The 27607-nt window shown below is 36.1% G+C and overlaps 2 protein-coding genes across 2 annotated transcripts in view; one reads left to right on the top strand and one right to left on the bottom strand.

Annotated features, from left to right (window-relative positions):
- Positions 1–27607, top strand: part of LOC133520741 (uncharacterized) — a 409169-nt gene that overhangs the window by 322144 nt on the left and 59418 nt on the right. The gene's annotated exons all lie outside the window — the stretch shown is intronic.
- Positions 17351–27607, bottom strand: part of LOC133520763 (GTP-binding protein SAR1b) — a 356904-nt gene continuing 346647 nt past the window's right edge. Inside the window, exon 7 of the transcript XR_009799806.1 lies at positions 17351–17442. The gene's annotated coding sequence lies outside the window, so the exon portion shown is untranslated. The remainder of the gene's footprint in view (positions 17443–27607) is intronic.

The raw sequence follows: 27607 nt of genomic DNA, 5'->3' as shown, positions 1-27607 counted from the left end.
ACACTGTGGTGTTGTACTGGCAGCGTACGAGTACCTAAACATAAAGTAAACAAGCAAAAAACAAGTTAAAGCAAGTTAACTTTTAAACGTTTGCTTTATAACCACCTGCTAAGGCAGGCGTAGTGGGAATTAGTCGGTAAGTAACCCATAACGCACGTGCAATTGTATGTATATGTATCTATCCTTGTTTATCCATATATATGTATATATTTATGTACTCATAGTCATAAGGTATAATGAAACATACTATAGCATTTATTTAGAAATTTTATTTCGCTTAAAATTTACGGTTTTTTTTTTGTTTAATTCTCACTGCACCCACCTTGAAGTTTCTCTGTTTTGCCTTATAGTTGACTGGTAGAGAATGCCTATTGGCATTAAGTCCGCCTGTTGTACTGTTTTTTATGTGCAATAAAGTTTAAATAATAATAATAATAAACTAGCCCCGAACTTACACAAAAACGTCAGCATTGATAAACCCCGGAAACATGTCCGCAGCAGACTAGGCACAAACTAACGCTAATTGATTACGCGTCTCGCCCCGTCTGGAGCGGTATTCGAATGTAAAAAAAGATTAACTTAACTCAACAATAACCTGATGGATACGCGAGGGACCTAAATAACTTGACCAAGGACCGCGAACACTGGCGTCTACTTCACCGACAAGAGCTAGGCTCTTAAATCACGATGATGGTGATGAGGGTCACGGAGAGCCCACTCCGAGCATGGACGTTCGACGCTAACTCCTATGCGAACTCAAGGCTGACTCCGATCCGAACGTATTGCGTCGGCGTCAGCGTCGAGCGTGTACGCCCGGAGCGTGCGTTTCATGACCGAGGCACTCTCAATGCGTCTAACCTTATGTTTATATTGGTGATAGCAAGATGTACAGTCAGCATAAATAGTAGCAGAAGAAATAAGGCTCCAAAAGTATCTGCCATTCTGAAATGGTTTTCCTAATAGAGGTAAATATCTACAGTTCGCGTTCTAAGGATCTGACACAGACACAGTCTAATTGTTCTTTAAGTTAAGCTATTAGATATGTTTGATGCACCGTCCGTCGTAATATTATATGAATATAAAATCATGTTTATTTATTTCAATTATTAGCAGCCAATAGTGTCCCACCGCTGGGCAAATACCTCCGCCAACTTTTTCCAGTCCTCTCGATCCTGTGCAGTCTCTGGTTATTCCTTTAACCCTTAAATGCATAGTGATGTACTTATGCAGCCTACACGTACACAACAAATATAATTTTATGCATAATTCGATAAAATTGATTTAGTCCTTTAATAATAATTTTGATCGTAAATTAATACGTTTTCAGATGTTTTATTCAAATTTACGCAGTATATTAGTTTAAAAAAATTACATTAGATTTAAGACGAAATGGCGAAAAATCTGGAAAATCTGGAAACGTTGGTGATTTTTAGTATGTGATTAAGGCGAATTTTTCGGGGTTAGCAATTACCTATTTTATATTTTAAATCTTTATCATAGGTATATCACAAATAGTGTACCTTTCTGGTAGTAGTAAGTATTTCATATATCTCTTACTGACAATTATATATTATTTACATAAATATGATTTAGCCTATGTAAATTCTAACACTGATTTAGCACTGAAAATCGATGTTTTAGTTTTTTTATTATTTTTCCCAGAATCAGTATAAACAATGATGTAAGACATATATTAATATCAGGTAAAAAGAAAAAATCATGCATTTAAGGGTTAAAAAAGAGAATCCAAATAATATTTTTAAATTTCGGCTGCCACTCGTCCACGCGACATTCTGTGGCCGTATTCTGAAAAGGCATTTTAACCATCAGTGAAATAATTTAATCATATAAAAGTTTAGGCATATTATATAAAACGTAAAATAAATGTATCAGAAAATAACTGAAAGCAGTAACTGTAAACAATTAACATTAAAACACTTCGTACATTTATTGTATAAACACGAGCGCGAATATCTTTTTTTACCATTTGTAAGCGGAAAGGCATTAATTGTAATTCCATTGTTTGCCTCCCGAATTAATTGTTTTATACGTCCAACCAATTGGATATGCCCATTAATTCTTTTATTTATAAAAAGGTCTTCTATTCGTTTAGTGTCGCGAGCGCCGGCGAATAGAGTACTGTGGATCTGGTCCGAACGTATATATTTTAACCTGAAGATCGCACAATCGGCACAATGGATAATGTGCTTGTATTTTTCATCCACTGCTGGGCAAAGGCCTCCTCTGTCATCCGCTATTTGTCACGGAGTTTTAGCATGCTTCCATCGCCATGCCAATCGCCACAAAATGAGTCCAGCTGCCTCGCTATTTCATTTTCGGCCAGATACTGCCTCGGTCGATCTGTAGTGTCCATTTAGGCGCTAATTTGGCCTATGTTTTCGGATTCATTTGGTAGGCTTCTGGGCCAATCCCATACCCTAATTTGTGATTTCAATTTTGAAGCCATATATATAAGCCATAACAATTCTGTGGTCTCCTAAACATGTATATCTCGTAGTACCTATACTACAGAGTATGTTGATCGAGACGTATAATAATAATAAATAAATAAATAATAATAATAAATATTATAGGACATTATTACACAAATTGACTAAGTCCCACAGTAAGCTCAATAAGGCTTGTGTTGAGGGTACTTAGACAACGATATATATAATATATAAAATAAATACTTAAATACATAGAAAACACCCATGACTCAGGAACAAATATCCATGCTCATCACATGAATACATGCCCTTACCAGGATTTGAACCCGGGACCATCAGCTTCGTAGGCAGGGTCACTACCCACTGGGCCAGACCGGTCGTCAAAATCATTGAATCACTGATCCTCCGTAATGTGGCAGCGTTCTTTTTCTCACTTCACTTACACGGTGCCTGTACGTAGTAGTCGCAAACCGATTAGTGACATACCACTCACAGTACACAGTGTGTTATCGGAAAGCGGTATTTGTGCCCGAGCGATAAACTTGCACACGTTCTGCAAGCAACTATAACCACACGGCAGGACACGGACTAACGACTGACGAATGGGTGAGGGGGATCTTTATTATTTAATCAAACATGTCCCCTCCTCTGTACCAGGGCAGTCTACTCGCATCTCAAACATTGTGCAGTCCTTTTACTGAGTAATTGGGAGATATTTTCTGGTAATTTAAATTAAAGAATGGCAGACAATTTAATTTATGAAAGTTATGAACATCGTAATCATCATCGCTCGGTCTTTATTAAAGCGAGCGTGAAGCGTTTTCTTTTCAGGGGCCTAGCCAAATCGCCAAAAAGCATATGTCATACCGATATATTTTTTATTTTCGTTTGGCGTTGGTACGATTGTCACCTTGGCCCTCGGCTTGGGTAACGCTTACGTATGTATGTCCGGCTGGTCTCATTGGCATTGCATTTTTCAAACCGATCAAGCGATCCTCGTAAAATGTTGTGAGCAGATTCGATAACTATATGGTTTTTTTCCGTTATTTAGTTTTTTTTATTATTATTAGATATTTGATTCCTTTATTCATAATACACACAACATATATACATAACGTTGGCATCCGATAAAAATTAAAAAGAGAAGTACAAAATAAAACCATGCAAAATTTATTACTACAAATATTATAAATAATGCAGCCGCTGGTATTCTGTCAGTACCTTATGTATATAAAAACTGTGCAACGTTTTAAAAAACCAATTAACATTAGTACAAAAAATAAAGGAAAAACTACTGTGCAATTTGTGCGTGTGCCGTGAACATTAATTTGTATTCAATATTAAGCTATGAAAAGACAGACTCGTTTATGATAGTCGTTAACAATTAGTTACTGTAAATATGCATGAGCTGGAACTGGACGAGAGTATCAGGCATCGATCTTGTTGAAAGTGTTCACCACATAGTATGTTCCTTTGGTTGCCGTGGGCACGACAGCTCACGAAACTTTTATGAGCGCTTTGCATTCAAAAGGTTAATGACAACTGTTTGTAACATTCAAACAATGTAGCTTATAACAGCATTCGGCTAAAATAATTTGTTTTTACTAAAATGTGCTGCGGGACTGATACTATTAAATCTCAAACTAGACGTAAGCGTTGTGTAAACATATTTTGCCTGAACACAGCACGTATAAATTTAATCTTCCCTAGGGAACCCTAGCTTTTACTAGAACAATTTTCCAACATTCTACAAGTGTGCGACGTATGATGCCCACAGAACATGCTACATACAGCTGTGTGTTGAAGTTGGCTCTTTGACTAGAAAGTTCGGTAAATAGTTGTGTGCCTGACAAGAGTATTGTTTATACTGAACTCACTTGAACTTTAATTTTGTATCAAGTAAATTTTAAACGAAAATATATTTTAATATTCATATTAATTTACGTCTTTCAGATCGACTCCAACAGCATTACTGTTGCGACGTTACCGCTACAGCGTTGAGATGGCCAAGAGGAGGGGTGTCACCTTGAAAAATCGTACTGAATTTTTAGATAACAATATAATTGCAAAAAAATTAATTTGCAATCCTGAGGATTTTCTCTAGGTACTTCAACGAATAGAATCCTGATTTTTTTGACTTTCGCTCGATAGACAAAATCCCGAATATAGGTCTAAAACGCACTTTAAAAAATTGTAATAGTTTATGCACAAAAGCTAAAAAAATATGAAAATTATTTCTAAATATAATTTTTGAGGGAACGCAGCGATTACTTTTTCTGTTTTAAAACTTACAACAAATTTAAATTCAAAATCATGATCTCCGCGGTCCCGAGCACGCACATCGATCTCGCTCACGCTTAGGCTCAATGAAAGTGAGAGAAGAACACGAACCTGCTGGGCCTCCAGGTGGTTGGAAGTTTCAAGATACTGTCTAACGTAAATTAGTTCCACCAAAATCTGCTAAAGTCAGCAGTCATGGAAGTGAGGGATGACAGCTGTCATGGGATGATATGGTAACTGACGTAGGAAGGACAGCTTCCGGCGCCATATATTTCCCGAAGCGGATTCGAACTTATATCCTGTTATTGATTGTTATTCATTTGTTACGAGTGTAATGCATCTTTCTCGCACCAATTGTACAAGAGCAAGATGCGTGTGTGGATGATAATGAACAGATATCAAATTAATGTATTAATTCATTTGGTATCATTAAACACACATACTTATAGGTGTCATATACAATATATACATGTTACAGGTACGAGTAAAGGGGATATCACAGGAACCTACCCGTTTCAGTTGTTTACACTACTTAATTAATACATAATTATGTAAAATAGAAAAGGTGATATGTTGAGAAACTATTTCAATATTTAGTAATAAAAAAGCCACAATAAGTTGGCAACCCCTAATCATCGAATACGTTTACATACATACGCTTGTTTGATAATAACGTAGTTTAAAAAGTAAATAAACAGTAGGTATTTTTATTTCTCAAAAATACAACACTTATTCTCTATTATATATTTTTTACCTTCAAGAGACATCGACACATAGTTATATATTCAGTTTACGGAACATTAAAATATCGAGCATAGAATTAAAAGTCCTTTTTACCAAATTCTGTGGCCTTTTAAATAGGTAGCTTTCTGAATCGAACGAACTTTCAAAGTGAAATAAATTCCTTTTTAAAACGAAGTTATAGTATCCTCTTAGGTCTAATGCATTCGCCATAATAGCATCCAGCGACAGGGCCCACTGAACTGAGAACAATCTTATTTTATTTGACGTTTCATACTAGTAAATATACCTATATAAGTATATATACCGAAGACTTACTCATTGTAGTAATAGAAAGGTAAATATAGTTAGCCGAAACCAATAGTGCTGTACTTCGGTTTGTTTAGTAGTCACTGAATTACCAAATATCAACTTTTGACCACCAGAGTTATCAGTTATCACATACAGTAAGCTGCAGAGATGACTGAGCCCCGCTGCAAAAAAAATTTGCGGGGGATCAGTTATCACTGTACAAGTGTAAATACAACACCATCTATCACCTATCACGAGTCAAAGTCGAGATATGAATTTGTTTTAGAGTAGTCTACAATAGGTACATTTATTATTCTATTATCTTACTCCAGAAGGAATAATTTTATTTTTGTCACAACATTTTAATTAATTAACGGGGCTGTTGTGACTTAACTTCATTCAACTGAACTATTTGCAATATATTGTAGGTAAAGCGCACAATAAATATCATCATTATAATCATAACTATCTTTATTGACAAATGAAATATACAACTACAAGGAAATATGCAGCTAATAATAAAAGACATGAACACTAAAAACATTACCAGGCAAGTCTTTGCGCCAATTATTTATTTGATTAAAAAACGTAATTACTAATCATTAACCGTTCAAATAACCGCGCTAGAATTATTTTGGTGTAAGCAATAACATGGTACCGCAGACGTTTTTACGTGAATTTTGCTATTGCATCTATTTCATATTCATGATATTCAGAAGGGGAGTTAGTCCGCGGCGATAATCAATAACGCAAGGTGCAATAAACCTGGTGGCTCAACTTTATACACTATGAACAATAAAAGAAAGCGTTTTTTAAACTATTATATTAGAGAATGATATAAAGCCGTGTTCACAAAGTTTGTCTGAGTACGTGTTGTGTTGCGTTGACGTGTGGCTTTCGCGCCGGAATTGTCAACATTCTCCCATGAACACTACACGTACAGCGGCTAATATTTACGATACAGTGTTCACCTTCTCAATACAGGCGTGCATCAGAGTTAATACGTGTTGTATCGCAGTATCGAGGAAATGAAGTAAAGCCGTGTCCACAAACTTTGGCTGAACGTGAACAAGTGTCGCATTCGCGCCGGAATCGTTAACATTCTCCCATAAACACTACACATACAGCGGCAAATACTTATAATGCGGTATAGCCCTTCTGAATGCAGGCGTGCAACAGAGTTAATACGAGTTGAATCGCAGTATCGAGGGAATGAAGTAAACCCGTGTCCACAAAGTTTGTCTGAACACGTGTTGCGTAGACGTGTCGCTTTCACGCCGCGCGGGATCGTCAACATTCTCCCATTAACGCTACGTACAGGTTGTAGCAAAAGTTACACTCAAAGTTTTGGGTTCGGGTTGAGGAATAAATTGACGCATTCTTGGCTTGTAGCATAAACTAAACAATACATGGTGATAAGCATGCTGGAATGCAAGGTTCTACTAACCTACGCTTTGTCGTTGCATTTAGTTTAACGCAAAATTCACGAAAGTTTATGTTCCATCATCTAAGTTTCACGTGTTTAATATTCCCCGATTTCATGCAAGATTGTTTATGCATACTATAGGTATACCACACAACTTAATAAATATTTTTTGTAATTGGCAACATAGGTATGATCCAAACTTCAAACGTAATTTTACAGGTCAGAAACCATGTATATAAAAAAAAAATACAATATACCATTTAATCTACGCATACGATTAAATATAATAAATCAAGAATGAAAGCGATATCACGACATACAAAATTAAATAAGGCAAAGATTTTGATACTTTTAATGTAATGTTATTACGACATACATACATACAACATTCATAGGTATATGTATCGTGTCCGGGAATTGTGGACATTAATTTAAAGGATAGCTTTTTAAGAGCGAAACGAAATAATCGGGCTTTCCAGTCTAGAGTTTTAATGACAACTAAAAATATACATATAAGATGTCAAATAAACACAGACAATATATATAAAAAATATAAACCTATTTACACTTCGACGTATCGGGTAATATGAAAGTATTTTAATAAAAACTTAAATTCACTGGTGGACTTGTGTTCTATTAAAGAAATAAATGAAATAATATACTCGCACTAACCGCACACCCCGAGCGACTTCGTATTATTCCATGAACCTTTTGTTGTCCGCCACTCTTAGGTAGAAAATTCCTTTACACATAAAGGTTTGCACTTTTCTTTGTTAAAACAGTTCATTCACTTTGCAAAATGCAATTTCATCCGTTGTTTTACAAAATTGCTTATTTTCACTCAAATAAATTTTAAATCCCATTTGTTTGTTTCTGCGTGCAATCAATTAAGCAATAGGAAATACCATTCTAAACTCCTGACATTCAAAACGTTCATATTGTTTGCAAACGACCAAATTCAAATGATTTCGATTCAGATTTTAACGAGAGTCACTCGACACCACATTCCTCGGCTTATTCGAATCGCTATTATAAAATCAACTGGAGTCTCAAAAGGAAATTACGAAACTCATCGGGGCTTTGACGTCGAGACATTCTGTTTGTATCGGACGTAATTTGTGATGTTATGATCGCGTGCCCCGAGATCGACGAAAACGAGTCACGGAATACGATTGAGATTCATCAACTGGTTACCGTTTTTATCTTATACGATATCGTCGGGTGAGAATACGCCGCTTAATACATTGGTTTGCAGGAGATAGAAAAGGCACAATACAATTTTTTTCGAAAAGTTTAGGAAATATTGAACTTATTTACCATTTAGGCACATACGTTTACTATTTACTATATACCATAGTTTATTAGTACCTACCATCCAAATATTTTGAATATTGTGGCAATTATTGGCTTATACAAAATTTCGAATATGTCACAATTGGAAGTAAGGCTGGTTTTAGTGTCACGCGGACCGTCGGCGCGGAGCGCTCCGCGCCGACGTGAACCGCGCGGACGTCGTTTTAGTATCGCGTTGACCGCTTCGGAGTACAGACGCGAACAATGCATCCAATATGGAGAGTGTTACTAATTATTTTCCTGTATTACACAAGGAAAAAATAATGCGTAAAAGGAGACTACATGTTCACCCTTTAATGGAGCAGAGAGCCGTCGCGGGAGAATTTGTTACATTATACGGCGATTTTCGTCTCTGTTTTTGTACAGGGGGTCAGAGGCATCTTACAGACATTTCCTTAAACGAACTTCATCAATTACTCGCCCCGTGTCCACTTCGCGAGTCGCCATGATTGTACTATTTTGTACTGCGTGGACGCGTGCGCTCCGCGCGCAACTAAAACGCTCACTGTAGTGCGAGGCGCGCGGATGGCCGTCCGCGCGGACGTCTCCGCGCCATTCTAAAACGCTCCTTGCTTTTAATACATATTGCTCCGCGCGGAGCGATCCGCGCCGACGGTCCGCGTGACACTAAAACCAGCCTTAAAGTCGTGCGTGAGATGCGCGCCAATCACTTCAAAGCCAGTTCAAAACCATTATTAATTGTTAAATTAGAATCGACTTCAGTGGTTTGTGTTGTTACCTCTGAGATTTGAAAGAACTATGAGTAGGAATAATAAGATCGAACTACCTGCTGAGAGGTATACCACAGTAGACTCACACCGTCTCACCGCTAAAAACAAATGCACTAGTGTAACTACTCCATAATTACAACTATTTAGTATATAACAGTAGTCAACTAAGTAGTCACTTAACCTTTAGACCGCCATTTGACATATACAATGCTCAAAGCACTTTTTTTTTTTTTAATTTATTTATAAAAGAGAAATTACATTGGCTATGATCACTTATCTGCCAAACTGCATAGCAGTTTGTTGGCAGAAAACTTATTCTACCCTCTAACATTGTTAAGTAAGTTATTGCTTACTTGATTTATAGCTATATTTATAGTGCGAGTGCGATTTCTTACAAACAATTGTAATAGCTTTAGATAGGCAGACTAGATAAACATTAAGCTAACATAAACATTAGTAGCAATAACACGATTCAGTACGAGGTAGCAAATATAAAGCTTATTCAAAAGAATTAACGTTGCCAAGATTGCTCAAGTATGTGTTTCTTAGCAGTTATGCCTCTCTCTTTCTTCTTCCTCGCGTTGTCCCGGCATTTTGCCACGGCTCATAGGAGCTTAGGGTCCGCTTGACAACTTAGCGCTTGGGTTAGCAGTTATGCCTACAACAACATAATAATCACACATTATCTGACTGAAGCTCGCACAAAAGTTTTGATATTAATAAGAGAGTACTTACATTTGTGTTCGCTTATCAATTTTGCTGTTGACTTATAATCAAGGTTTCAGAAGTCAGCCACTAGAGAACGCTCTGCTTTGAGAATAACAGCACTGGAACTAATCTCAAATATGACTCGTTAGGCTGACAAAGCATCTCGGCTGCCCCGTCAGCAGCCTTCAAGCTTTCATTAAGCCACAAGGCTATTGATTTTATTCAGCCCGTCTAATAAACGGTAAATTTGCTTCAAAACGCCGTTCAGTGGGATTTCAAAAGAAGCCTCACTATCGCTCTCTTTGTCCTGTCGTTGCCGTATTGCCTTTGATTGAGCGGATGCGCGAGTAAATTGAATTTTCGGTCGCCAGCTTAAGACCCATAAGAACTATGGGCAATCTGAGACCACTTTATACTGGGGAGCTGTTCGATATGCTAGGCGGTTGGAATGACAAGACAGACCGCAATTATAAAAGGACTGCCACAAAATCCCTTCAACACCGATACCTACCTACAGTAGTTGCTTTCTTTCACGGATAAAGCTAGGCTCCTTATTTATTTCCCGACTGATAAAAAAGAAAGGATATTTGTTATAAATGTAGGTATATTACATTTATGTTTACGACATGTTCTGTAATACGTTCGCTGCGGCAATAAGTATAACTCATAATTAACCATACTTTGTATAAAACCTTTCGGCCCAGTGCCACAAGTAAGCGTGTGAACTTAATTTATGAGCATTTTCTAAAAAAAGCTTTACATGTTTCTTTTCCACAATTTCCTATCAACCTATAAGAATCGTTTAAAACGTATATTTTAGCAATAAGGCTATTCATGAAATAAGTCATTAATAAATAGATGCTACAGGGAAAAGCGCTGAGATTCCGAGAATGTCTTACTTTGTTATCCCCCCGTAAACATTGCAAGACGGAGATCTGTTTACAATATTAAAATATTTTTACAGAGAATTTCTTTTGTCAGCGTCCTTCTGTCAATGGGATTTTGTTCCCCGTGAGTATCTTAGTATATTATTCTGCTGCCCTGTGTCTGCACAGCTTTCCTTACCTTCTCTGGTACCTGAGGGTCATTAAAACAATGTGGTGTATGTAGTACCTGCATAAAAGAAGGCTCCGTTCTTAAGCTTGCTAACTTCCAAAATTTCAAACTTTTATACGTGTGAATGGGTTCAATTTTGGCGTCCATATCCACTATTATTACCATAGACAAAACGGCAAGTTCATATTAAACGAAATAAAAATAACGATGGATCTTTTTGGACAGGTATGTACCGTATGTAATGCATCGTAGCGCCGTTTATGCTTCCAATTGTCTGTCTTTTGCCTTACCTTGGAGTGTGACATGCCTTAATTGATCAAACCAGTGGGTTTCCTGCTTCTGACTCTCCATTTGGCCGAAGAGCATTAAGAAATGTCCTGTGACTAACAGTGACAGATGGATTTCTTAATTGATCCCTTCCAGGATAGTCATATAAGTATTTGTAACGTTGTTGTTTTTTCCTGATTATTTCATTTATTTCTTGATGATATTTATTCCTGAATTATGTGTGTTTTCTATGTATTTAAGTATTTATCTAAATATATCGTTGTTTAGTACCCACAACACAAGCCTTATTGACGTTAGTTGGTCCTGTCTTGTTTGTCGATATCCGAAATAGTGTAGAAGAGTGTGAAAAAAGGCTTTAACGGTAATCCGGTATTTTGTGTCGAATCCCCGGTACCCGCTAGGTGTCCGCTGCTAAAGAACCCTTGCGTCGGAAAAATAAGTCTTCTCCGCGCTCCAAACTAAGTTTGTGAGTTTATCCATTCTTGGTACTTGCCAATTATTCTATAGAAATAATATACACATTGGGACAGAAGATTGGGAGCTGGGAGATCGAAAGGGCACCGTTGATGGCCATTATTATCCACGTGATAGAGAAATGTCATTAACCGCCGTACATGTAAAACCGAGAGAGGAAGATACACTGTCATTGTCATACTGCAATAAGGACATGATGGTCGTATTCGTCTACATTATAGCGTGATAATGACAGTGTCCATCTCTTTCAATCGCGCAGTGTTAAAAAGTGACACTTATTTTATCACGTGGGTAAAGTCATCAATAATATACCTGCAGGAGGAAGGCTTTGTCTTTCAGTGGAACTCACCAATAAGCTTAAAAAAGGATAAAAAAATCCCACTGGACTACTACTAAGATCCCGACACGCTCGCCATCCCAGTTAATCCAATTCTTTTCGCGGGAACTCTAACTTGTTTATATCAAAGTTAAATGAGATACATTGTGTTTTAAGCTTGTTCGTGAGACAATCCGTCATTCCTTATTCAATGGCCGCCGCGTCCAGTTATTAATATTCGTTAAACGCCATTGTGCTTTCTTTTTACTTTACATTCAATGGTTTCTATAGAAGGGAAATTTTATTGTACGCCTTAATCTGTGACATCACATGATAATTGTCACTTTCCATTTTTATGAGATCACTTTATACTATTTTTAGAATGCTTACGATCTTGCGAAAGTCTTGCGGTGCAGCGAGGAAATGTTGCCAGCATTTACGGCATTTATGCCGCATGGGCATAGTTTAAAAAAAATTTTTTTTTTAAGATTCAGTATTATTTACTTTTAGATGTAGGTTTTTAGTTTTCTGGTTTACGAATACAGCTTCAAAATACAAAGCTATATTTTTTTATATTTTGAAGCAGTATTCGTTAGTCTTTTACGTTGCATTCACTATTTACACGTGTACAAAAATAGTAAAAACATTTAACGATCTAGGAACATAAAATATTTGTGTAAAAGCACCAGGGTAAACATAAAGAAATGGAGGGTTCTATTTGATAGGCGAATGAAAAATAGAACGAATTGCAAATATATCTAGTTTTTAAAACTTCTTTCATAGCGATTCCTTTTGGTTCGGTTCTATTCGTATATGTTCGTGAATTTTTAGTATGATATACGATTATTTCAAAAAATAATTTCTCGGCCCTAAATTATACGAAAATGATATAAATAAATAAATATTATAGGACATTATTACACAAATTGACTAAGTCCCACAGTAAGCTCAATAAGGCTTGAGTTGAGGGTACTTTAGACAACGATATATATAATATATAAATACTTAAATAATAGAAAACATCCATGACTCAGGAACAAATATCCATGCTCATCACACGAATAAATGCCCTTACCAGGATTTGAACCCGGGACCATCAGCTTCGTAGGCAGGGTCATTACCCACTAAGCCAAACCGGTCGTCGAATAACTTATCCTAGTTGGTAAGAGCAGGAAGAAATATAGCACAGATTGGACCTAGGGAGCCGTACCCTCCCCCCCCCTCTGTTTTTGGGGGGTAGTTACGCACAATCTCGTGGCTACCGATCTAAAACAGCTTTGTTGGACCTAAACGAACAATCATGCCAAGCAGCGTCGCCTGAGACAAAGTGCTAATATGACATGTGACGTTCTTAGGCATTTATCAGCTATCAAAAAAAGCGGTCAAGTGCGAGTCGGACTCGCGCATGAAGGGTTCCGTACCATTTATGACGTATTAAAAAAAAATCTACTTACTAGATGTCGTTCAACATTTTACCCCTTTGGACACACATTTTACTACTTTGAAAGTGTCTCTCGCGCAAACTATTCAGTTTAGAAAAATATGATATTAGAAACCTCAATATTATTTTTGAAGACCTATCCGTAGATACCACACGTATGGGTTTGATGAAAAAAAAATATTTTTATTTTATGACTTAGTAAAAAAACTACTTACTAGATCTCGTTCAAACCAATTTTCGGTGGAAGTTTGCATGGTAATGTATATCATATATTTTTTTTAGATTTTTCATTCTGTTATTTTAGAAGTTACAGGGGGGGGGACACATTTTTTCACTTTGGAAGTGTCTCTCGCGCAAACTATTCAGTTTAGAAAAAAAAATATATTAGAAACCTAAATATCATTTTTGAAGACCTATCCATAGATACCCTACACGTATGGATTTGATGAAAAAAACTACTTACTAGATCTCGTTCAAACCAATTTTCGGTGAAAGTTTCCATGACAATGTATATCATATATTTTTTTTGTTTATTCATTCTGTTATTTTAGAAGTTACGGGGGGGGGGGGGGGGACAACTTTTTATTTCATTTCATTTCATTTCATTTATTAATTGCATTCCATGGTACATACAGATGTTATGTTAAATTAAATTGTCACAACATGGACCCTGAGTAGGGTATAGCAAGTTAAACTTATCAACTAAATACTTAAAATTACCTTACAAAACATATTATTACCTATTGCCTTCTATCTAATTTAAAATATCGCGAGTCTTACTAATACTAATTTCTAATAATAACTAGCGTGTAATTATCTAAATAATAATAATGTCAATTCATTAATTAAATCATTCCATTACATTGAGACAAAGGTAAAAGATAAAAGATAAAATAAAATAAAAATAAAATTGAAATGAATACTTATTCGTTATCAGATGTCATAAATTCTTGATATGAATAGAATGATTTACTAATTAACCACGATTTGAGTTTATTTCGAAATATATTATAGCTTTCAACAATTTTAATAGAATCTGGGATTTTATTATATATTTTTATTGACTGGTAATAGGGCCCGTTTTTATAAATAGTTAATTTAGGTTCTGGAAGTGCTAGTTGTCTATTTCGACGCGCGCTTTTAACATATTGGAAGTTAGATATGTGTTTTCTTACAAATAGTCCAACCTCCAGTATGTAAATGCATGGCAAAGTAAGAAGCTTTAGGTTAATAAAGTGTGGTCGGCAGCTTTCTGGTTGTCGGATATTGGCTATAACACGCACGCATTTTTTTTGTGCTATGAACAGATCTTCGACGTCTGTGCTATTCCCCCATAGGATTACTCCGTACCGCAACCATGCATAGGCATATGCATAATATGCCGAAAGTGCACAATCTACGTTGGTGTTCCTTTTTAGTACACTTAATGCAAACAAAAAACGTGATAGTTTGTTCCTGACCTCTTCAATATGCGTTTTCCAATTTAAACCCGTGTCAATGTTTAGTCCTAATATTTTGAATGAGCTAACCTCTTCGATGCCAAGTGCTTTTGACGTTGCCGATAAATCTAAATCTTCTTTCTGGTACGGGTGAAATTGAATTAATTTGGTTTTGCTCATATTAAGTTCCAAATTATGTTCATTTAACCAATTCACAATTTCCGTTAAAGTTTCGTTGATATCACTCTGAAAGTTATGGTTTTTAGGACTTCTAAACAAGAGTGATACATCGTCTGCGAACATGATGCAAGTATGTTTTGTAATTTTGGGCAAATCATTGATGTAAACTAAAAACTTTACCACTTTGGAAGTGTCTCTCGCGCAAACTATTCATTTTAGAAAAAAATGATAATAGAAACCTCAATATCATTTTTGAAGACCTATCCATAGATACCCTTCACGTATGGGTTTGATGAACAAAGATTTTTTGAGTTTCAGTTCTAAGTATGGGGAACCCCCAAAATTTTTTTTTTTTTTTCTATTTTTGTGTGAACATCTTAATGCGGTTCATAGAATACATCTACTTACCAAGTTTGAACAGTATAGCTCTTATAGTTTCGGAAAAAAGTGGCTGTGACATAATCGGACAGACAGACGGACATGACGAATCTATAAGGGTTCCGTTTTTTGCCATTTGGCTACGGAACCCTAAAAAGGATCTGTCGTAATCGCACCACTAGCATCTTTGCAAAATTCTGAGCATACCTTTGCGGGCAACATAAGCTGTATGCTGTACCTACATAGTATAGGTAGGTATTACGTATATTCATACACCTTGAGAATACAAGGGAACAAAGACCTGTGACCATTTATAGAAAACAACAATCGAAACTTAAGTATATAATGGAAATGATCATCCCGATACATTTTTACTATTCGATTGGCGTTTGGAGTTAACCGATTGACATCTTGGCTTACGTCCCAGGTACGTAAGTATCCCACGTAAGTACGAGAGGTAAGGTATTAGTGCGGCCGTCTGTTTTACGATTCTAGACCACAAGCGGTACGATATTGCTTCAGCGGACGAATTTGCATGGAAAGAACCCCCTTGAGCCACGGAACGATCCGCGATTGCTTCCAAACGGTACCTGTTCCTATTCACAACTCCCTGGAAACCAGTTACTTAAGATCTTCGATTTAAAACTCTTGTTGCGGATTTTGAGGTTGTGATAGACTGGGATTACTTTGGGAATGTACTTGTGAATGTGGTGTGCATTGCCTCGTCGAACAGAATCCGAGAACGGCCATTAAAGAAAAGATTACGGCGTTTGTTGGTATATAAAATACTGTAACTTATATAACAGCTATATGGTGCTATAAATGAGATTTGCAAGACTTCCCAACTTACGCGCTTTAGGTAGGGTACCTAAAAAAACTATATCCGTAAATATATTTTCCCGTGATTTAATTTTTCTAAAAATCAAGTCCCGTCAAAGAAATTAATATAACCAAAGTTATCTTTAAAATAAATAAAAATTAGTTACTTTGAAAATCAACTTTAGTGGAAAGTGGTGGAAATCTCTGAGGAGGGCCTGTTTCACAATGTCCAAGTACTCGTAAAGCCCTGAATAGTCTACTTGCCACTTATCTGATGGATAAAGTCATCCTTGGCGTTTTACAATCTTCAAATAGGCTTAACTGGTAGATGAAGTGCTAAGTTTTGCTGGAAGTTTTATCTGACAGTTTATTTATTTATTTATTAGCAATTCAATACTCGGACATTGTGAAATTATTCGAAATTCCACGAAAAAACTTTTCTACGATAAACCTTAATTTAAAATAGTAGGTTGTGTCCGCGACTTCGTCTGCGTGGGATGATGATGACCAAACCTTTTTTAACAAAAATTGCTTGAATCCCAATAGGACAAAAAATACATGTCTTCGTAGCTGAAAATATCTCATTATAATAGACACAAATCACCAAAATATATATTATTATGTTATAAAAATAAAATATATATTTGCATATCGTCGTCGTTATTGTGTAAAACGGAACTAAATTGCAATAAAGTTTGACTCTACTTATCGACCGAATCGATTCCGCTCGTGTCACATTGTTTCAATCGCATCCAATTGTAAAGGTATCTTTACTTAAAAATATAAATCATCACCAATAGAATCGATTACTTATATGGCCCTTGCAGATTAAATCGATAATTGTAGAAATCGTTTCTAATTTGCATAGTCACCACGTATATCATTTTTTGATAAAAAGACTACAATAATATTTCAGTGAAATGAACCTCCATAAACATTTCAGGTTAGATGTAAAATGCCAACAAAAGCTGTCATACTTGTTTACATTATTTGCTTTTTAGGGTTCCGTAGCCAAATGGCAAAAAACGGAACCCTTATAGATTCGTCATGTCCGTCTGTCTGTCCGATTATGTCACCGCCACTTTTTTATTGAACATATTTTTTGTCAAACTATCAGAAAATGGTATACTTTTGACGTGTAGTGTGATACGCTACTGCTGTCTGTACTTACCGTATAAGTGACCTTATCTATGAAAAGGGACCTTATTGTCGATGGCGCTTACGCCGCACTGCGTAGCGCGGCGTTGTTTATAATATGGGAGCATCGTTGATAACCCTTTTCATAGATAATGTCACATATAAGGTACGTACAACAGACCCAAAGCTGCCGTAGAACCCAGACACCCACCGCATTATAAAACTGTATTCTTCCATAAAATACCCCGCATAATTTAATCCGGCTCCTACTTCAAGTTTTTCTAGTCCCGCCGGCGAAACAGTAATATCTCAGTATAACAGCCATGGCAAGATGAGACTTTGTCTTATTAAGCCCGTTTATGAAGCAAGCCATTTATTAGGAGCAGCTGTGACCCTGTCTTAGCGAGGGAGTTCATTGTAATCATTTAATGTCGGGGGCCTTTTGTTTACATACGTGTACAAGCGAATTTGAAAAGTTTATGAGGGAGGAATAGTTCTTTGAATCTAACGAAATAACGGTATTTTTTTTATAGGAAATTCGATTTCGGGAGAAAACGGTTTCCACTAACTACTCTTAAGAAATCATTTTGATTTTGATGTCGATCACTTCAGCATAATATATTTTAGGTTTACTTATAGGTTTCGCTTTAAAAAAAACTTTTTTGTTTTGCAAATTGTGAAAACAGGAAAATTTATAAACCTAGTTTTTCAATGTGTCAGTAACATACTAAATCATGAAGATTGGAAAATATTTAGAAGTGGAAAAACGTTTTCTCCTTTTGTGTGAACGTTCACGTGGTATTCTCCCCTCTTAATTGTTTGGGTGGTTGAATTATATTAGAAAAATATGTAGCTTCTTATAATTTAACACTATACAGGGTGTAACAAAAATAGTGGAAAACCGTTTACGGGCATATTCGGTATCTTGTTCTGATTGGGAAAAAGTAGGAGATTTTAACGCGATAGGTTCTTGGAAGCAAAATGGGAGTAATAAATTATTTAGTACAAAATTAAATTTTGAAAATAATACAATAAAAAAACTACCACATTTTAATTAATAAAAGCTACCAATTAATTCGAAAACAATTCAAAACATTACACTATTTAAGCAATTAACTTGGTAGTTGTGAAGCATCCTTACTTCAACTGTAATTATATTATAACTTTGGTTCAACTGTTATTTTAAGTGGCCTTAACCTAAATTCAATAATACAATGTATTTATATATTATCTATATAAAAATATATAATATCTATGACGACTAGACGTCTACTTTTTACAAGCTTTTATTTAACTTGCCCTGTTACTTTTTAAGTATGTAAGTTAATTACTGTGGGTCAAATATTGAAAGCTAAATTTGACTCACTTCTCGCTTTCTGATTGAGCTGAAAATTTGCATACATATGTAAGTGGGATGACAATGCAATATTATGGGACGATCGATCTGATCTGAGGATTGAGACAGGAGGTAGTCATTGGAACTCTGTGATGAAACAACGCAACCTAATTATGTTTGGGGGTTTTAGACTTGTCGCGATGAGTATTAGTTACCTGTGGTAAGAAAAGTAGGGTCAGCGACAAAAGCTTGTACCAAAAATGATATTTTTCCAAAAATTATGTTTGATAAAGTTAAGCTTAAATATTGTACGAATGAATGAATGAAAATGCTTCATTTCCACAAAGAAAAATAACAAGGTAAGCACAAAAAATAAACTAACCTAATTTAAATTGACTATTCTAAAAATTTATGTCTAACCTTGTATGATAAATGAATGATATGACCAAAGGTTTTGGAGTCAGCATAATGCTGAAAAAAATATTTTTCAGCCAAAACAGGACCCCCTTCGCACCTCCACAATAATCGCACTTAACCGCCTTTTAATATTAACATATTTTATAACAAATAAACGAAATAGAAAAAAAGATAGAGAGAGAGAGAGAGAGAGAAAGCAAGAACTTTCAGAATCAAATAATTAATCAGATATTTTTAGTTTCTTTGTATGTTACGTGTATAGTTTCGCCAACTATTCATTATTATAACAAATAAAACAAAAAAGTAGCAAGTAATATTCATCTAAAGGGGTACGAAGCTTTTACACTATTGTCAACAGTCAAATCAATTTGTTCTGTATAGCTTGTTTTATTGTCACTTTGACCATGCGACGACAGAGCTAAATAATAGCATTAGTCCCAACTCATTTCAAGCAATTTCACATTAAAGAAGCTTTCGCCCTACCTCGGAACATCCATATGCCTACTACTTCACCATAAGTGGTCGGTATGATATTATACATTATTACCATTCCCCAGTATATCAGCGACGGAACTTACTCGAGTAGCAAATATCGGAAACTTCATTCGAAAATGTGTTCTTCTAAGGGTGTTTGAAATGCTTGCCCAGCTCGAACAACCAGGAAAGGATGACTAGGAACTTCATCGAGACACTTCATTTGGTTCTTGCTTATATTTTTTTTATTCTATAGATTTTGATTCTTGAGTGTTTTTTTAGTAACACTTAGAGACTTGTGTCTCCAAGTTCAAGTTACACTGGTTGGCTTGAAAACTCTACTTTTCCCTGGCCAGTCGGGCAATGGTAACACAATTCCAGGAGCGGCAGACGGAGGTCACGTCGAGGCAGGCTGACGCCGCGCACGTCCATTCGCAAATGGCGCGCAAAATTATACGCTCCGCTCCGCACACACGAGCGCACAGTAATGTACTCGGGAGCACAGAGGTTTGCTTGTATAGAACACTCATATAGCCTGGGTCGTTGGAAGTGAGTACAAGACTACATATTTTAATTTTTGTCGCATTGACATTTAAAATGTCTTGACATTTTCAACCAAACTGATTTCTAACCTATTTTTCCGTCACAAATTAATGTAAATATAACTTTACTCTAAAACTGTCACTAGGGCTGATTGCCGATTTTTATTTTGTCGTTGTTTTTTTGACGTGACAACGTCTTATAATTCGACGGAGCCGGATGCACGCACGAAAAAACATGACTCATGCGACGTTACCTCGCTCTGAGGAGTTCCATTTAAGGCTTGAAGTGCAAGCGAGAGCGCGCAACAAGCGACAATGAGGCACAATCGGCCTCCGCGTTCGGCAGCAATTGTATTTATGCGTACAAATAAATGTAGCTTGATCAATTCAATTGTGATTTCCATTTACCTCCTTCTCTATATCCATACAAAATATCTATCAAACAAATAAAATTAAAATTTTCTTTTGAAAAATGAAACCATTCCATCAGTATTTTCTTATGACGTTCACGTTCAACTATCGTCAGTAAACCGACTTTACAGACAACCGTTTTTTTTTTTTATTCATTGCGTTTAGAGAATATTTTGCTGGTTTGAAGAGCTCCTCATTCTGGGTGGACTTAATACGAAATCAAAACTTGTCCCAAAAAATAAGTATATAATCTTTCGGTGAGTTACGTGAATTCCATACGTTTTCGTAACTCAGATGATGATTTTTAGGACATAGGGTGAAATTGTGCTTGTATATTGTTCTAAATAGGGAGCTCTATCTATCCACCAAATTTTATCCAAATTTGACGATATTAAAACTAACATGTGCTTTTTATGCAAATCGTAACACATGCGATATCTGTTTAGATCTCATGTCTATGTAAAGATTCCTTACCTCCAAAAGCAAACAGCTGAAAGAAAAAGAATATGAAATCTACATACGACATTTGTTTTTTAAAGCAGCATTTCTATGACCTCATCTTGTTATGTAGATTCTTGCTTTCGGAAAAGGATGAGCGTCGCTTTAAAATGACACGAAAAATTCCTACTTTGTGTAATTTGCATGACTTTGATATTTGCTCATTTACCCTTAGAATGTAGTATCTAATTACATAACATAAAAAAACATCGCAATATATTATGGAATCAGGTACGGAGGACGGAGGTGAGGGTTAAATAAAGAGCACCTTGTTTCCCCCTAACCCTGCTACATGCCTCTAATTAACCAAATTCGTAAAGTCATGAGCAAATATCAAAGTCATGCAAATTACACAAAGGGTCTCTATTGGTTCCCATAAATTTTTAGTTCCGATTTTCTCAGTCCATAACGTTTTCTACCATAATATTAGTCATATTGTTAATAGTCATAAAATTAAACGACATAAATTGTAGATCCGATTTTTGCAGGTCATCATTATTGTTAGTCATAATATTTGTCGGTCATAATATTCAAAGCTCAGATTCTATATTATTACATAATGTAGAAGGTAATAAACTTGTTTATAATAATTGTCGTAAGGTCGATTTTCGCAAGGTATAATTATTTTCGCTCTGAGGGACACAAGGTAACTAACGAACCTACCTGGGGAAACATGATTTTTTGTTTGGCTTACTGACTTTACCTCCGTTTCCTATATTTCATGTAACTTATTAATCCATTTCGTGCCGCCAACGAGTCGACTGAGCCCCGCTTCGCGGGACTCCTATTTTCGCTCTGAGGGACACAAGGTAACTAACGAACCTACCTGGGGAAACATGATTTTTTGTTTGGCTTACTGACTTTACCTCCGTTTCCTATATTTCATGTAACTTATTAATACATTTCGTGCCGCTAACGAGTCGACGGAGCCCCGCTTCGCGGGACTCCTATTTTCGCTCTGAGGGACACAAGGTAACTAACGAACCTACCTGGGGAAACATGATTTTTTGTTTGGCTTACTAATTAAAACATGATTTATTGTTTAGTAATTAAAACTATATGAATAATAACCATTAGTCCGTTAAAATGTATGCCTATTAAATGTATGAATAATAATGCATAGGCCTTAGAATGTTATACTAATCAATTTTATAACTTTTGCGATTATAGTATTTAATATTATAGAATGATAATGTTCGAACTATTAAACGTTATGCTTAGCAAAAATTATGACTATTGATCTTTATGTTCTTTAATTATATGGATATCAATTTCTGACTATCGAAATTCGGTATTGTTCCGAAATGGGAAAGAAAGGGATCCCACATTCTAAATATCATTTAAATGAATACAAATTCAATACAATACAAATCCTCTTTATTGCACAAGCTCAGAACAAATGTACATGGAAACACATATAATACATGAAGATAGAGGTAAACAACAGGCGGCCTTATCGCTACAGAGCGATCTCTTCCAGACAACCTTTAATCTTTCATTTAGAGGTTTAAAATCACGCGTGTGTATTATTTCATAAATTTTATTTAATATAAGGTTTTTTTATTGATATTTTAATGAACGTAATAAACAGTCTACACGAATTAACTAATTATTGGGCTTAACGAATGTTCTCGTTTGACGAATGTCCTGAAATGACTGAAATATTATACCCAATAGGTTAGGCCGGGCGCCATTGTTGTTAATATAATAACAATAAATAACCCTTTATAATAATGGCTGTTCCAAAATTAACGATGCAAACTAATAATTATACACACGGAATTTACATATCAATAGTTTCCATTATTGGCCGAACCTGCAGGTAATGAGATTCCTATTCAGTCGATAACACGAGGGAATAATTTAATAATTAATTTCGCGGAAACCTCATGCAATATTATAATACTATCTTCTGCCCGCGACTTAGTCCGCGTGGAAGTATTAAAAATTATAAAAAACAAATAAAATTTCCAATTCAATGAAACTCGAAAGGCTATGTTTAAAAACAAATTAGAAAAAATATAGATTTATGTTATTTTATTACTCGCTAAAAGGTTTTCTTAATGAAGGTAGTTTATACAGTCACGTCTGAAAACATCGACACGATCGAAGTGCCAATATGTATACACGACTTTATGGCCCATTTATTAAGGTAGTGTATACATATTTCTGGCACTTTGTCCGTATCGATATTTTCAGACGTGACCGTACCATTATATGTTTTTTTGTAATATTACTTGTTGCTTTTTAATGAAATTACTTTAGTTTTTAAGTAAATGCTTTGTGTTAATAGAACTGTTTGCTTTGGGTCTTCATAAATTGATTTGACTCGTTATTTTACGTAACCGTTATTTTAAATCCAACTTTAAACACGACCGTCGGAAAAAGGATTGCGCAAATATTGCTCGCCATCAGAATAAATATGAAGAGTCAATAAAAGCTGTAATAATAAACGATTGCGTTGCAAAAGATTTTTCTTATATTTTAGTTTTATCGTAATTTTTTACATGCTATGCTACTTGCATGGCAATTGGCTATGGCCCGTTTTTTTATATGTATCTGGCTTCTTGCGTTTTGGATAAATACAAGCTACCCTAATAATAAAGCAATGATCCTGTGAACTAAGCGGACAAACTGCTGAATTTATGTGGTTTTTACACTTTTCACTAAATTATTTATGTTTATTCCCCGGGCGCCCATATAACTCGATTCTTGCAGTCTTTGCCAATTTTATGACGTACATACATTTGACCATACAGATATAGAAAAAAAAACGAACAAGCTCCGGCTTTCCTAACCTAGACTATAGATGTTCGTTGCGTAAGTTTTCAAAAAGTTAGAAAAGTTCTCTGAAGCTTCAGGAAAACTTTACAGTAGATAAAGGATACTTTAATGTTGTGCATTGAAAGTAATTCAGCAATACTACTATTATAGTTATATTTTACTTTAAACTGAAACCTATAGTATCTGCTTAACCTAGTTGGCAGACTTGTCTAAGATTATCCCCAGACATTTAAAATTCAAATTTCTCCCACAATGGCGCTGACGTCTCACTAATCGATGTCGATTGAACTACATCCAGGGTATTTGCACAAACACTGAATCGGGCCACGAGCAAATCCTAGGGAAGTGACGCTTGTGAGCTCAGCGGTTATAAATCCTGGGTTTGTATTGCTATTGCTAGTAGAATACGGGCTAGCTGATCGCGCACCAGACCAGCGTAACAACAGTCGTCTTCAGTTGACACTGTACGCTGTTTCTCTAATATGCGTAGAATATTGGAGAGCGCACCACAAACTTCCTGCCTCTAACAGCTAAAGTAGGTAATAAACTGTGGTCCGCAATATTTCCGGACCGATACGACCTTTAAACCTTCAAGAAAAGAAAATACTCTTCCAGCAACGCAGGTCGGCAACGCACTTGCAACCACTTCTGATGGCTAATTGCTTACCAACCGGCGATTCGTCTGCTCGTTTTCCTCCTTTATCACAAAAACACCGCCTTATCGTCCGGATCGTATACACTCGTCAAGTGATTGAACGCCTTCTCTGTATTCCACATATTGCGCCAACGGGATACTTCCGAAGTGACTTATTTTGACGGTGGGAAGAATAGAAAGGAAGACTAACATTCTAATTAGTACTTAATACAAATAAACCCTTAAATCGATAGTTTATATTCTGATGAAACTCTCGCATTTTGTTAGCCAAAATATAGTCTTAGAGATACTGCCAAAAATCATACAAAGTCCCGAGAAAATATTTTGAAGTGCAAACCAATATATGGAAAAACGCTAAAGAGAGAGGATATGGTTCGTCTGAGAAATGGCAGGCAGGCTAGTATTAATACAACCCTTATTCTAAGTCCTATAAATTGATGGGAATAGCAGCCCTCGCTAATCCAGGCAGATCCTAGACTTCGAACATGTTCCCCGGAGAGCTGAACGTATGGCCTCGATTCCCAATTAGCTGCAACTTGGCCTCATATTTCCTTTACGGTGGGCGACTCGCGTTACTCGGTATGTGGGAAGTTGTTTAACTAGGGAGGAATTGGTCCAGTATGGAGGCGTAATAAGGTTTGTAGAATATGATACCATTATATCATCGATAATAAGTAATATGTAGGTATAAATCTGTTCAGTTTCTTAGATACTGGCAGACAACTCACAACCCATATTATTGAAAGTAAGAATATACTTACTTTTCAAATCATGTAGAGCTCTATTAAGATGGATTTTTGGAAATTAAAATTGGGTTTTAATTTCCTAAAATGGGCTTGGGGACAAGTTGGATAACTAATGAGCGAAGGAAGGCAGAAAAAACGGGCCATCGGATTTTTTATTATGTTTTCATGATATATAACATATTACGTTAATAAATAAAACATCAGTCGGCCCCAAGGAGCTCCACGACGTCTTATCGTGCGCTGCTTTCATCCAGCATTTTCCTATGGTCTTGATAAAACCATCTACGACCTCGTTAAGCGCCAAGCTGCGTTTTCGGGTGAATATTTAGTTGCCAGTCGCAATTCAAAAATCTTACCTATAGTTACCTTCATGAGACATGATCTACATATCTCATCTAAACTTCTATAGCGATAATCGCCAGCGAGCTGACCTCGCCACTGCAAACGCGGGCATAACTACAGTTAAATCGTAACGATTAAATTTAAAAATCACTCGTTTTCGTAAATCGAATTCCGATGGCAGAATTTTACATATTCCAACGGTAATTGATAGATAAATTAAGAATCAGTGAGATAGAATGGAACTTTATTTTTTAATTTATTTTAAAGTAATACGTGATTGATTAGGATTTGGAAGCTGGTTTTGTACCTGCCATAGATTTCCCGCCCGCCAACGAACGAAACCCACATCAGTACTATTATGATACAGGTAATGATAATCAGTAGTAACCACGAAATGTTGTATGTCTTCAAGCAACTTTTACGGGACCAAACATAGAAACGGTCAAGTAATCACTTGACGATTAATTATTTGTGGCAAAAAAATGGCAACAGTCTTTTTATGTTTGCTGTGTACTGCCATTTAGCGCGTAGCCAACGTACCAATCGTTAACGCTTCGTAGCGTATCGTAGTCATCGCTCTATCACTATTCCGTATTAGTGCGATAGTGACAGTTGTGTTTTGTTCGCTACGGAGCGTTAACGATTGGCACGTTGGCTACGTGGGTTTACTGCCTCAAAATATACAGAATGGGTCAAAAATACGTTGACTAGGTTCGCGGTTTTGTATTAAAGCCATAGGAATAAGAAAATGCGTTTTGTTTCAGTTTAATAGGTTATTGTAGTTTTATTTTTAGTTAAATTTTGTAAAAGATGTGTAAGTAAATTATTCATGAAAGTTCGTTGTTTTTGGTTACTTATTTTGGGGCCCTATAAATCCACGCCAGATTTCGGGAATCGATCTATACAGCCGTTGCTAATGTCTAGAGGCGTAGCCATATATGCTACATACGTGAAGTATCTATCAAAGTATGCCATTAGCAAACCATTTCATCGAAGGGTCTGCGAATTACGGCATGTTAAAAACATAAAACCGTTTACGTTCATCTGTTGCTCGGTAATCATCTGCATTTAATGGTTACCATCTACATTGTTCAAATACCCATCAATCTTACTTACCTGAATTTGGGCGTTTGGAGTTTTTAATTAAAAATGGCCGCTGCGTTTTAACGATCGTTTCTAGTGATGTGCCGTGGGAATACAGTAAATCCGCCCCCCCTGCCGAAAACGATGAAAACAGGGCAAAAAGAAAAACACGTACAGTGGTCTAGAGCAGAAAGGTATCATTTTCTGCTCACTTTTTAGAACAACAACGACTTTAAGATCATGAGAAAGAAAAATCCATTTAATGCTAAAAATGGTTTACATCATTTTGGAAGACAGCTGATACTCGTCAAACTGGTGGATCAATTTCTATCAAACATAGCTAAGACCAACTGCAAGAAAACTCGCTTTGACATAAAAAAACAATCGCACCTAAATCGACTAATTCGTTGAAGAGCTACGATGCCGCAGACAGACAGACACACAGTCAGTCATAGGCGTCAACATATAACAACCCTCTTTTTTCGTCGGGGGTTAATTAAAAAAAAACCGGACAAGTGCGAGTTGGACTCGCCCACCGAGGGTTCCGTCATTTTTAGTAGGATTTGTTGTTATAGCGGCATCAGAAACACATCATCTGTGAAAATTCCAACTGTCTAGCTATCGCGGTTCATGAGATACAGCCTGGTGACAGAGAGACAGAGGGACGGACAGCGGAGTCTTGATAATAGGGTCCCGTTTTACCCTTTGGGTACGGAACCCTAAAAAGGTTAAACGTACACGTTACCACGTACTATGTGTTGAATTCTGACATACCTATATATATCACTTTGAAATTGCCGGATATTTCCTT

This window comes from Cydia pomonella, chromosome 8, assembly GCF_033807575.1.
Source record: "Cydia pomonella isolate Wapato2018A chromosome 8, ilCydPomo1, whole genome shotgun sequence".
In the NCBI taxonomy this organism is placed as follows: domain Eukaryota; kingdom Metazoa; phylum Arthropoda; class Insecta; order Lepidoptera; family Tortricidae; genus Cydia; species Cydia pomonella.
Note: the sequence above shows the minus strand (reverse complement) of the source record. Positions and strands in the feature narration are given on the sequence as shown.